Source organism: Apodemus sylvaticus, chromosome 4, assembly GCF_947179515.1.
Source record: "Apodemus sylvaticus chromosome 4, mApoSyl1.1, whole genome shotgun sequence".
NCBI classification, from domain to species: domain Eukaryota; kingdom Metazoa; phylum Chordata; class Mammalia; order Rodentia; family Muridae; genus Apodemus; species Apodemus sylvaticus.
In genome coordinates, this window is record NC_067475.1 from 101,512,778 (window position 1) to 101,525,461 (window position 12,684).

The 12,684-nt window shown below is 37.8% G+C and overlaps 1 protein-coding gene across 2 annotated transcripts in view; it reads right to left on the reverse strand.

Annotated features, from left to right (window-relative positions):
- The window catches only part of Rsrc1 (arginine and serine rich coiled-coil 1), a 364,221-nt gene that overhangs the window by 341,995 nt on the left and 9,542 nt on the right, over positions 1–12,684 (reverse strand). The gene's annotated exons all lie outside the window — the stretch shown is intronic.

The following is a 12,684-nucleotide window of genomic DNA, read 5'->3' on the forward strand; positions in this document are numbered from 1 at the left end:
ATTATCTGTTGGGCCAGGCCATATCAAGATCCTACAACCAGGAAAGAGGTGGCTAATAGCCCAAATGTCCTCTATGCTATTTGTATGATCAAGACCAGGCCAAACCTATCATCTTGGAAGAAATGACATGTACCCTGAGTTAAGTTTTAATGTAATTACGCTTCCTTATTCAATGAGGATTATATTACTTCAGGAGGCCTTTTTCTAACTGCCTATAATAGCCGGGCGGTAGTGGCGCCCGCCTGTAATCCGAGCACTCTGAGAGGAAGAGGCAGGCAGATTTCTGAGTTCGAGGCCAGCCTGGTCTACAGAGTGAGTTCCAGGACAGCCAGGGCTATACAGAGAAACCCTGTCTCGAAAAAACCAAATCCAAAAAAACAAACAACAACAACAACAACAACAACAAAAAAAAAATAATAACCCTAACTGCCTATAATTAGACTCCCTGAAGCATCCCTGATACGTCAGGTTTTCATTGTTATCTCTTTGCACCATTCACTTCCATGAACAACACCTGCAGGGACTCCCTTACATAATAATAAAAACTGTCTTAAGACTGATATAAAAATAGAGCAATTGAACCAAACCAACGATTCAAACAGAGAATCTTACTCATATGGTCAATTAACTTTTTTAAGGTATCAAACTATTCAGAGTGAAACAGAAGATGAAAAATGACTTGGTTGCTCTTGCAGAGCATCTAGGTTTGGTTGTCAGACCCACAGAGAGATTCACAATCATCTATAACTCCAGTTCTAGGGACTCCAACGTCCTCTTCTGGCCCAAAGGTACCAGGTACATAGGGGGTGCACATACATTCATGCAAGCAAAACAAAATAAATCTTAAAAGCAAAACAAAACCTGAAACTCTAGTAACATAATGGTGTTAGACCTCTATATTAACATAAATTAACCTAAGCCTCTACCCTCGTACCATCCACAAAAAATTAGAAATATAATTAAGCAAATGTCAAGTGATTATTTCAGATGATATACTTAAAAATTAAAAATTAAAAATTCGTAAGACAATGTCTGCAAAGTTACAAATTTATAATCTGAAAAATCCCCCTCTAAAGACATCTCTCAACTCAGCAGGTGTTGGCAAGGATGTGGAGAAAGAGGAACACTCCTTCACTGCAGGTAGGATTGCAAACTGGTACAACCACTATGGAAATCAGTCTGGCGGTTCCTCAGAAAACTGAACGTGACACTTCCGGAGGACCCTGCTATACTTCTTCTGGGCATATACCCAGAGGATTCCCTGGCATGCAATAGGGACACATGTTCCACTATGTTCATAGCAGCCTTATTTATAATAGCCAGAAACTGGAAAAATCCCAGATGTCCCTCAATGGAGGAATGGATACAGAAAATGTGGTATATTTACACAATGGAGTACTACACAGCAATTAAAAATAATGAATTCATGAAATTCTTAGGCAAATGGTTGGAACTGGAAAATATCATCCTAAGTGAGGTAACCCAATCACAAAAGAATACACATGGAATGCAATCACTGATAAGTGGATATTAACTAGCCCAGAAGCTCTGAATATCCAAGACACAAATAGCATATCAAATGACTCCCATGAAGAAGTAAGGAGAGGTCCCTGATCCTGGAAAGGCTTGATCCAGCATTGTAGGGGAGTACCAGGACAGAGAAATGGGAGGGGGGTGATTGGGGAATGGGTGGGGAGAAGAGAACTTATGGGACATATGGGGAGGGGGGAACCAGGAAAGGGGAAAGCATTTGGAATATAAACAAAGAATTTAGAAAATAAAATTTTAAAAAAAGTTATCTCTCAACTGAACAAGAAAAGATGGTAATTCTGTAGGCACCGCCTGGTACCTTACATACATAAGGTGTACCATCAATGATAGCAATATCATGAACAACTGGATACCTAACACTAAAGAATAAGTATCATACCTTGATACCTAATATAACCAGTTGATATTCTTACCAAAAACACATAACTCATTCTAATCATGAAGACAAAAAAAAAAAAAAAAAAAAGAATTTCACATAATCCCAAACTAAGTGAACTGAGGGAAATTACAGAAGGACAAAGGTTATAGAAGATGAGCAAAGAGCACGTTGCTCAGAAAGTGAGTGAGACCTAAATGATGTCTACATCCACTTGATGCACTGTTAAGAGCCGATTTGCTGACTATGGTGAGCTTACATAAAGGACATGTGGGAATTCTTAAGTTGTTTTCAGCTTGCCTTTTAGTCTAATATTAGGGTTTTTAAAATAACTATTTAAAAAAGAGAAATAATCTGAAAATGATTGATAGTAAAATGTCAGGAGTGGGTGGGAGCACACCCTCACAGAAGCAGGGGGAGGAGGGATGGCATAGGGGATTTCTGTGGGGGAGGGGCTTGAGAAAGGGGAAAACATTTGAAATGTAAATAAATAAAATATCCAATAAAAAAAAAAGAAAAAGAAATGCACCACAGTGGAGGTCAGAACCAGAGGAGGAGAAGGAAGACAGGGAGGGGAATGGGAGAAGAGGAAAAGGGAGCAGGAAGACAGGGAGAAGAGAAAAGAGGAGGAGGAAGGGGAGGAGGAAAAGCAGGCAAAGCAGGAAGATCACAGACAGGATGACCGTGATAGGGAGCACCGCAATACCAGCATTTGAAAGGCTGAAGGAGGAGAACCAAGATTTGCGCTCAGTTTACACGGCAGAGTGAGTTCCAAGCCTACCTGGGCTACTGTCTCAAAATAAGAGAAGAAAAAAACTAAAAATGAATATCAACAAACAGAAACCTGGATGTGAATGCACACACCTTTGTTCCCAGGACTCTAGGAGATAGAACTCTGAGTTCAAGGTCAGAGTGAGCTACATACGCGGTTCGCAGCCTGTGGATCTTGACCCCTATGGGGGCCAAATGACCCTTTCATGAGTTCCTTTATATTATGATTCATAACAGTAGCAGTTGTGAAACAGAAAAAACAATAATGTTCTGGTTGGGCGTGGGGAGAACTGTCTTAAATAAAGGGCTGCAGCATAAGAAGGTTGGGAACCACTGCCTACACAGTGGGCGCCAAGACTCCTCGGCTACACAGTAAGATCCTCTATCAAAAACCACAAAACAAACACCAAGACCAAATTATAATTTTAAGTGCTGGAACTAAACAACAAATGTTGGAACCAGAGCACTCAACAGCAGTTAAGTTATTTTACATTGTTGTCTTAGAACAGCAAAAATAAAACTGACTGTAGAAAATGTAAGGCACATAGGACATATATCACCTGGGTAAACAGGTGTACTTCTGAGTTCCAGGGGGGAAGAGGAAAAAAGAGATACAAAGTTTATTTGGAAAAAAATAATAGCTGAATTTTTTTAAAATAAAACAGAAAATAAGCATTTGGTAGAAGACAAAACTCTACTGAAATAAAAGCTGAAGTTGTTCAGTGCTAAAGTGAAGCTGCAGTCCTACCTTCTTACAGGTTGGCCTTACAGGAAATATTAAAAGCACCCTGCAAGGTCAAACAAGAAAATCCTGGACAGCAACATAAGAACAGAGAGCAGTAAAAACTTAGTGAAAATGCAAACATACACGATACTGTAAAACTATAATGATATCTAGCATATTGTTGGTGGTTTGTATTTTTATGTTTTGCTTTGTTTTCTGACTCTGGAAATTGCATCCAGGGCCTCATGCACACTAAACTACTAAGCTATAACCTAAAATTTCATAAATTTTTAATTTTAATTAAACATTTTTAACATTTTTAATTCTTGGAGAAAATATCAATGACAAAAATCATAAAAACTGAAGCAAGCATAAAATCGCACTGATAAATATACTGTTTTGCAAACTGTGATTTTAAAAGCATAAGGTATAGATAAGTGTTTACCACTTTAGTTGGAAGTGTGAACTTGGAAGAGCTGGGCCTAAAAATGAGGCAGAATAAACTCTCATTCAATACCCAACTTTATTCAGAGGATCTGGAAATTTATACTCTGAGGGTTAAAAAGAGTCACAAGAGTCAGGCAGTGGCAGTGCACACCTTTGACCCCAGGAGGCAGAGGCAGGTGGATCTCTGTGAATTTGAAGCCAGCCTGGTCTACAGTATGAGTTCTGAGGACAGCCAGGGCTACACACACACACACACACACACACACACACACACACACAAGTCATGAGAAAGGTGTTCAATCACAATGACAAGCAACATGTATAAAAAGCTTTGTAGAAGGATATGAATAATACATACATATACATACATACAATAATACAGCTGAAGTAAAGTCACTTCTATCCGCTATACCTGGGAGGAGCACAAAAGCACATTGTAAGAACAATTCTGTTTTAAAGAAACTGAGGTCACAGGAGTCTGCCCTGTTTACTTGGACTCAAAAATCTCACACCTCCATTCCTGGACTGTGCTCCAAGAGATAAGGAGATGCATGAGTGAGGCACTTGCATCCAAGTAAGGTTGCCTTGGTTTAAAATATTGTAAGATATTCACTAATACTTTATGATAACTGCAAAGCCCTACCGAAAATACACAAACAGAAATAAGAAAGAAACAAAAGCTGACTGGAGAGATGGCTCTACGGTCCAGGTCCAGAGGTCCTGAGTTCAACTCCCAGAAAGCACATGGTGGCTCACAACCATCTGTAATGGGATCTGATGCCCTCTTCTGGTGTGTCTGAGGACAATGACAGTGTACTCACATACAAAAAATAAATAAATAAATCTTTTTTAAAAAAAAGAAATGAAAGCATATTAGTACCAAAACTGGGTACAAAGGACAGTGACAAAGAACAAAACAGGGGCAAGATACAATATAAACTGACCAACTGGCAAAGTATTTTTTCCTATATAATTACTTTGGGGTTTTTTTGGTTGGTTGGTAGGCTGGTTGACTGTTTCAGTGTGGTTTTTGGTGGTGGATGTTGTTGTTAAGAAACAGGATCTCACAAAGTCCAGGCTGACCTTGACCTTACTTTAGAGTTTTAATCCTTCTATCTCTACCTTTCAAGGGCTAAGATTACAAAGGTATACCCATAGATCTAAACAGAATCTCAAAAGAGGAAACTCAAATGGCTGAGAAATACTTAAAACAAAGTTCAACATCCTTAGCCTTCAGGGAAATACAAATCAAAACTACTTTGAGATTCCATCTTACACTGTCAGAAAGACAAGTGTCAAAAAAACAAGTGACAGCTCCTGCCGTTAGGATGTGGGGAAAAGGGAACACTCCTTTTTTTGCTGGTGGGAGTGTAAACTAATAGAGCCATTATGGAAATCAATATGGTGGTTCTTCAGAAAGCTAGAATCAGTCTACCTCAAGATCCAGCTATATCACTCTTGGGCATATACCCAAAGAAGGGTCCATCCTACCACAAGGACACTTGTTCAATCATGTTCATTGCTGTTCTGTTCATGATAGTCAGAAACTTGAAACAACCTAGATGTCCCTCAACAGAAGAATAAAGAAAATGTGGTACATTTACACATGGAGTACTACTCAACTGTTCAAAAAAAATGACTTTGTGAAATTTACAGAGCAGTGGATGGAAGTAGGAAAGTTCATCCTGAGTGAGGAAACCCAGACCCAGAAAGACAAATGTGTTCAGTTCTTTATTCAGCTATCATCAGAGAGGCTTCTTCCTGTTGCAACTGAGAATCCACCGCCAGACACTGCAAACAAAGAGAAACTTTAGAACACACAACTCTCAGTGGGATGTCTCCACAAAATCCCTCCCCTCAGTGCTCAGGGAACCCAGTTGAAAAGGAAGCAGAAAGAGCACAAGAGCCAGAGGGAATGGAGGACACCAGAGGACCAAGAGCTTCTGAATCAATGGAGCAAAGCTTATCAAGTCATGGAGACTAAAGCAGCATGCACAGGACCTGCACAGGTCTGGAGGGTCTTCACCGGGTCTTCTGCAAATATATTATAGCTTCTAGCTTAGTGTTTTTATGGGACTCCAAGTGTGTGAACCAGTAGGTCTCTGGTTCTTATGCCTTCTCTTGGACTCTTTTCCTGCTGTTAGTTTGCCTTTTCCAACCTTGATATAATGGTTTTCCTTTACCTTATTCTATTTTATTTTATTATGTTTTGTTGTTATCTCTTAGAAGCCTGTTTGTTACTAAAGAGGAACAGAAGGGGAGTGGCCTGGATGGGGTGATGAGAGAGGAAATGGGAGGAGCAAAGAGAGGAGAAAGTGTAATCAGGATATATTTTATGAGAAAAGAACCTGTTTGTTTGGTTTGATTTTCTTGAGTAAGGATTTCTGTGTAGCCCTGGCCGTCTATTTTTAATAAAAAGGGAGGGGAAATAAAAGAAAAGGGGGCCATCAACTTGAAAGTGGGGAGAGCCATGAGAAGGGTTGGAGGGAGGGGACATGGAAAGGGCTGGAGGGGGAAAAGGGAAAACGAAAAGTAGTGCAATTATATATTTGAATAAAAATTATGTGATGGCAAAAAACTAACCAATCAAACAACAAACAAAACACAAAAAACAGATGTGTGCCCAGTGTAAAGTGGCAGGAAGCTGGGCACTGCTTTCCACAGGTAAGATCTCTACCCACTGAGCAATCCTTTACCCCTGTAATCACTTTAAAGACAAGTCTGCTAAATCTTTCCAAATCAAAAAAAGGGCAAAACAAAACAAAATCATAGCATAACTGGATGAATTAACAAAACAATATGCAACTAACTGCTGTCTACGAGACACAAGACTTACAACAGTATAAACATGGTCAAAAACACATGATTAAGGAAATCATAGGGGGATTAGGGAACTATTGATTTGTAGATAAACTGGAATGGAACCTGACTTAGTGTTCTAGTGCTATGAATAGAAACCAGTCCCAGGCAACTCTTATTAAGAACATTTAACTGGGGATGGCTTACAGTTTTAGAGGTTTAATTCACTTTACCATCACGGTGGGAAGCATGGCAGGCACAGGCAGACATGGTGCTAGAGAAGGAGCCAAGAGTTCTTCATGTGGATCAGGAAGCAGCAGGAAGAGAGAGAAACACTGGGCCAGGCTCCAGCATCTGAAACCTCAAAGCCCACCCCCAGTGTCAAACTTCCTCCAATAAGGCCACGCCTCCTAACAGTGCTGCTCCCTAGAAGCCCACAGGAGCCAAATTCATTCCAACCACCACAGAACCAAACTAAATTCTAAATATTTATTACAGCCTTAATCACAGAAACTTCTCTTTACAGTGAATTACAATGAACTCGGATGACTTTCAACAGGTCAAAGTTCTAAGAAGTGGCAATCCTAAGGTCAGCTCTAAACAGGGTTTTATACTACCCTCTAAAGTTCAGGGACCATCGCACGAGGGAACAGGGACAATGGAGAGCTTAAATATAGGAAACAAGGCTGGAAAAAACTTATCTCCAGAGCATGACAGTATGGTGATCACGGTCTCAACAGTAGCTATGGTGGCTTACACGGGGTGTCACAAAACTGTGCCTACCTGCAGTCAGTCATGGACTGCGGTAGTTTAGAACCCTTTACCCCTCCATACTGAACTTATAAATAGCAAGAGATCCTAGGGAAATCAGGAATTATCTTCAGTTGGGTACTCAATGATAAGCTCACCAGGTTCCAGGGGATAGTCCCAAACCCTTGGCCACAAAATTAATCCTTATTAAAATTAGTGGGTCAGAAAACAAGATCTGAAATATGGAAAAGAGACTGATTTGGAAGGAGGTGGGGATGATGACAGGGGTAGCAAGGAGATAACAAAAGGCAGGAGTAAGAAGAAACAGAATGCATTACATACACATATGAAACTGTCAAAGAGCAAATTTAATCAATAAAATAGAAAAGTCTTAGCTATAAAGACATATATTGAACAAAAAATGGAAACATATTCAATATACATGGTAACCAAAAAGAATAGAAGTAGAAAACCTAGATCAAACAATACAGACTACAAGTCAAAGACTGTCACAAGAGGAAAGGGTATTTATAGAAGAAGTCAGTCTCTTCAGCAGCAAGAAGACAGGACAGGTTTAAGCATATATGCACTAAACATCAGAGCACCCAAATACATGAAGCAAATATCCACAAAGATGACATGAGAAATATTATTAATAATAATAGGAGGAGATTTTAATTACAGTTTTATTTGCTTGTTTTGCATAAGTATGTTTGGGCAAGTGCATATCACAGTACACATGTGGAGATCAGAAGATACATGAGGAAGTTGGTTTTCTCCCTCTACCATGTGGGTCTCAGGGCTCCAGCTCAGGACCTCAGGTCTGACAACAGACTGCACAGTTAACCTTTATCAGTTAAGCCACCTTATCTTGCTAGCCTGTCAGAGATTTTAATGCCCTATTTTCAATCATGAATAGACCTTTTAGCATAGTATATATAAATATGTATGTATGGGTTATGTGTGAAATAAACCATGATGTATATACCATTCAGCAACAAAAAGTAACAAGTACTAATATAGTAATGAAAGCATTAAGATAAATAGAAGAGGGCATATACAAAATATCAATACTACATGATTTTACACAAATTCTCCAATAAAATGTAGTAAGATTCGTACTACAGAATATTGTTCAACAATCAAAAGAATAATTATCAACATACATAAAATAAATCTCAAAAGTATTATAGTTAATAAGCCTTAACAACAATGTGCATGGTATATGACTGCAGGCACATAAAATTAATCTATTTGATAAACCAAAACTGTGGTTCCAGTCCAGTTGGCAAGCAGGAATTAAGAAAAGTTATAAGTGAGCTATTAGGTCTATTATTTTGAAAGGTGTATGTACATTTGTCTTTCAACAAATGCATGCTTAGAACTGTACACTGTAAAATTATGAATTTTACCACAAAAGAAAAAGGTTTTAAGTATTTTTTTCAAAAGAAAAATTTGTGAAATATTGACTCTATGATTTGATACTAAAATATTTAAAAGAAATATATACATATAGGTGAAACAATGGATGAAACTTTAGGATGAATTAATCCACAGAGAGGAAGAAATGAATAGGTATATGATAAATCAAGTAGAAAGTTAATGAAAATGTCTCGTTAGTGTATATGAGTATTCAATATAAAATTATATCAACTTTGCTATATATTTGGAAATTTTAGTATCTTGGAGAGAAAAAGTCCACTGAATATAATTAAGCAGAAATTTCAGGAAATTTGCAGCCATAAACACTTTTCTATTTTTGTTGTTATTGTTTTCAGAGACAAGATTTCTCTGTGTAGCTCTGGCTGTCCTGCAACTAACTTTGTATATCAGGCTGGCCTCAAACTTATAGATCTGCCTGCTTCTGCCTCTAGAGTGCTAGAACTAAAGACATGTGCTGCCACACCTATTCTGCATTAAACACTTTTATCAACAGAAGATATGCATACAAATATAAATTAATAAATTAATCCCCAGTTCAAAAGCTAGGAAACAAAAGAGCTGGGAAGATGGTTCAGTGGGTAAAGGTGCTTACTGCCAAGCCTGCGTTCAGTCATTGGAACTCAAAGTAAATGAAACAATTCTCTGATCTCTATACGCACACCACAGCACAAACATGTTCACATACATACACATACACACACATACACACACACATATACACACAAATGTATTCTTAATTACAAAATTAAATAAATAAAAATAAAATACAGAGGAGACTGGAAAGAGAATTCAGTGGTTAGGAGTACTGTCTGTTCTTCCAGAAGAACAATTCCTAGCACCTACATAGCAGCTCACAACTATCTGTAATTTAAGATCTGACATCCTCACACTGACATACATGCAGATAAACACCAATCACATAAAGCAAAAATAAATAATTATTTTTAAAGTACAGAATAAGAAATGAGAATAAAAGAAATAACTTAGAAAACAGAAAAATAGAAGGTATAATTAATCAAAGTCTACTTTTTAATCTGCTTGTTTTTGAAACAGGGTCTGTGTAGCTCACGTTCGTCTCAACCTTTCTATAGCTGAGTATGATCTTGAATTCCTGCCTCTCCTGCCTCTGCCTACTTCCTGTGGGATTATAGACTGTAGGTGTGCACCAGCCATGCCTGGCATTCCTTCTTTTAATTTTTATTATTTTTTAGATGTATTTATTTATTTTATGAGTGTTCTATCTGCATGTACACATGCATGCCAGAAGAGGGCACCAGATCCCATTACAGATGGTTGTGAGCCACCATGTGGTTACTGGGAATTGAACTCAGGACCTCTGGAAGAGCAGTCAGTGCTCTTAACCTCTGAGCTGTCTCTCCTGTCCACATATTTCCTTTTAAGTTTAGATAATCTGCCAGATAATTTAAATAAGAAAACAGTTGTAATAGTAAATTAATGAAAGACAAAAAGAAAATAAGCAGTGAAGTAACAGAAAAGCCTGGAGTCATTAGAGGGCACTTTGCAGACCTCTAGGCACTTATTTAAAATCCACGTGAAATGGATGATGTACTAGACAAAAAACATTTATCAAAAGGAAGTCAAAGGAAATAGAATATTCAGGCTGTATGATTTCTGCTAAAGAAATCAAGAAAGTTATTATATATGGCTCTGTGCCCAGAGAGTTTCCTGAACATATCAAAGCCTCAAAGAGCACAGTTCACTAATCCAAAATTGTTCCTGGGCATTGAAATTAAAGGCGTAGATTTTAAGTTCTCTTTGTGAAGAAGGGGAAAACAATGCAGGTAATAAATTTAATAAAGGCAGTACAGAGAAGACAAATATCACATAAATATCAATGTAAAAGTACAAAGATAAAAAAATCAGAGAACAGAAGCTCATACCACACCAAAAAAACAACAAATGTACATCTACTGAGGTTAACTCCAGAAATGCAACATGGTTCCTTAGGAGATCTGGAGGAGACCGCCATTTCTACTCTGGATGAAGAGGCTTCAAGAAAATTCAACACTCAGCACCCATTCTGGAAAGGGAAGAAGGTGATGGGCGCACTCTTAAAATAGAAAAATACCCATGCTATAAGTCTAGAGACAGAAGAAATATAAGAGTTTTTTTTTTCAGTAAAATCACAGGAAAAAATATGTATTATTTACACTGCTGAGAAGTTAATAATCATAGAAATTAAAAGCAATACAGTCAGAGGGCAGGAAGAAATGACAGAATGAGAACTAAAAGACAAAACTCCTTGTGTTTGTACATGAGGCCTGTAGATGCACACGTGAACCGGCACAATGAAAGGACTGAGTAGGAAAGGAGACAGGTTAGCATGAGTTCCACAGGCTTCATGTATAAATATAACAAGTAGTTAGGCAGAAAACTCCATGTATAACAACAGTAAGAAATTAAAATACTTTAGGATGAATTTAGCAAGAAATGAGCAAAAAGTTATATGAGGAAAACATTCCTTATAAAAATTAAAAGTGTCAACTGTTCTTAGCTTTTAAACGTGATAAAATCTGACTAAAAATAACACCAAGCTTTTATAATAGAAATTAGGTGAGTTAATAGTAAATTTATATTCATATGTAACAATTAAAAGAAAGGAAAGAATATCCCAACTCAAAATTAAAATATGCTATAAAGTCTCCATGACTGCAGGTACCATACCTAGATATAAAACCAAGAAACACACCCATGAATTTTTAATTAAAACTTAGGTCACAATATTCATAATTGTTATAAATCAGAAACTACATGTGATGTTCAAAAAAGGATGAGCTAAATTTGACCTGGGGAAAAAGGATAGAAAACTATAAAAAAAATATTTTAAAGAAAAAGTGAATTAAGTATTATGTAAAACTCAACATTAAAAAGTTGGAAGAATTTTCAAAGCAGAGATGATAGCAAAAAAAAGAAAAGAAAAAAAGAAAAAAGTGCTGGGGTTATGGAAGAAACAAAACAAAACCAACCCTCAGAAGACTGGAGCAGAATGTGTAGACAGCAAGGCACTCTACACAGTCGTTCATACGTGGGTTAGAAGACTGGAACATGTACAGAAAACAGCAACGTTCTCTACACAGTCGTTCATACGTGGGTTAGAAGACTGGAGCATGTACAGAAAACAGCAACGTACTCTGCACAGTCGTTCATATGTGGGATAAATAACAAGCAGAGGTGGACACTGTCAAATAACAAAAATCCAGAAAAGCTAAACATAGAGACTTCACTGCAATCAAACTTCATATGTAAGAATTCTGTATTTTATGTCATTACGCTATCATGAACCCCTAGTTAGATCCTAAAACTATACAGAGCTAAGCAGAGACAAGAAGCAATCTTTAACGCTCTGTGTTTATTCTTTCATTTATCCCATTACTCATTTGTCTAAAAGCTCTCAGTGTCTAAAAACTTCTAAATCCCTTTTTTCTCAATCCCCTCGATACTGTGGTCCTCCTCCACTGATGCATATTTTTTACCATTGTCCAAAATATCCAATTCCTCACACTATCCCGACACTGCCCTTTAGAAATGCAGGAGTGATGCATCACACATTAGTCTACTCAGGTTGCCACAGCAAAGGACCACAGAATACACAAGAATTTTATAGTCTTGGGTTTTTTAAGCTGTAAGTTCAAGATCCAAGTGCCAGACAGTTTGGTTCCCTGTGAGAACTTTTCTGTCTTATAAATGGCAGCCTTTTCACAATGCGCCCTCTCATGACACCCTCTGAGCAGAGATGGAGAGATCTCTCGTCCTTCGTCCTTCGCTTCTTTCATTTAAGTGTCTGTGTCTGACTATGCGTATG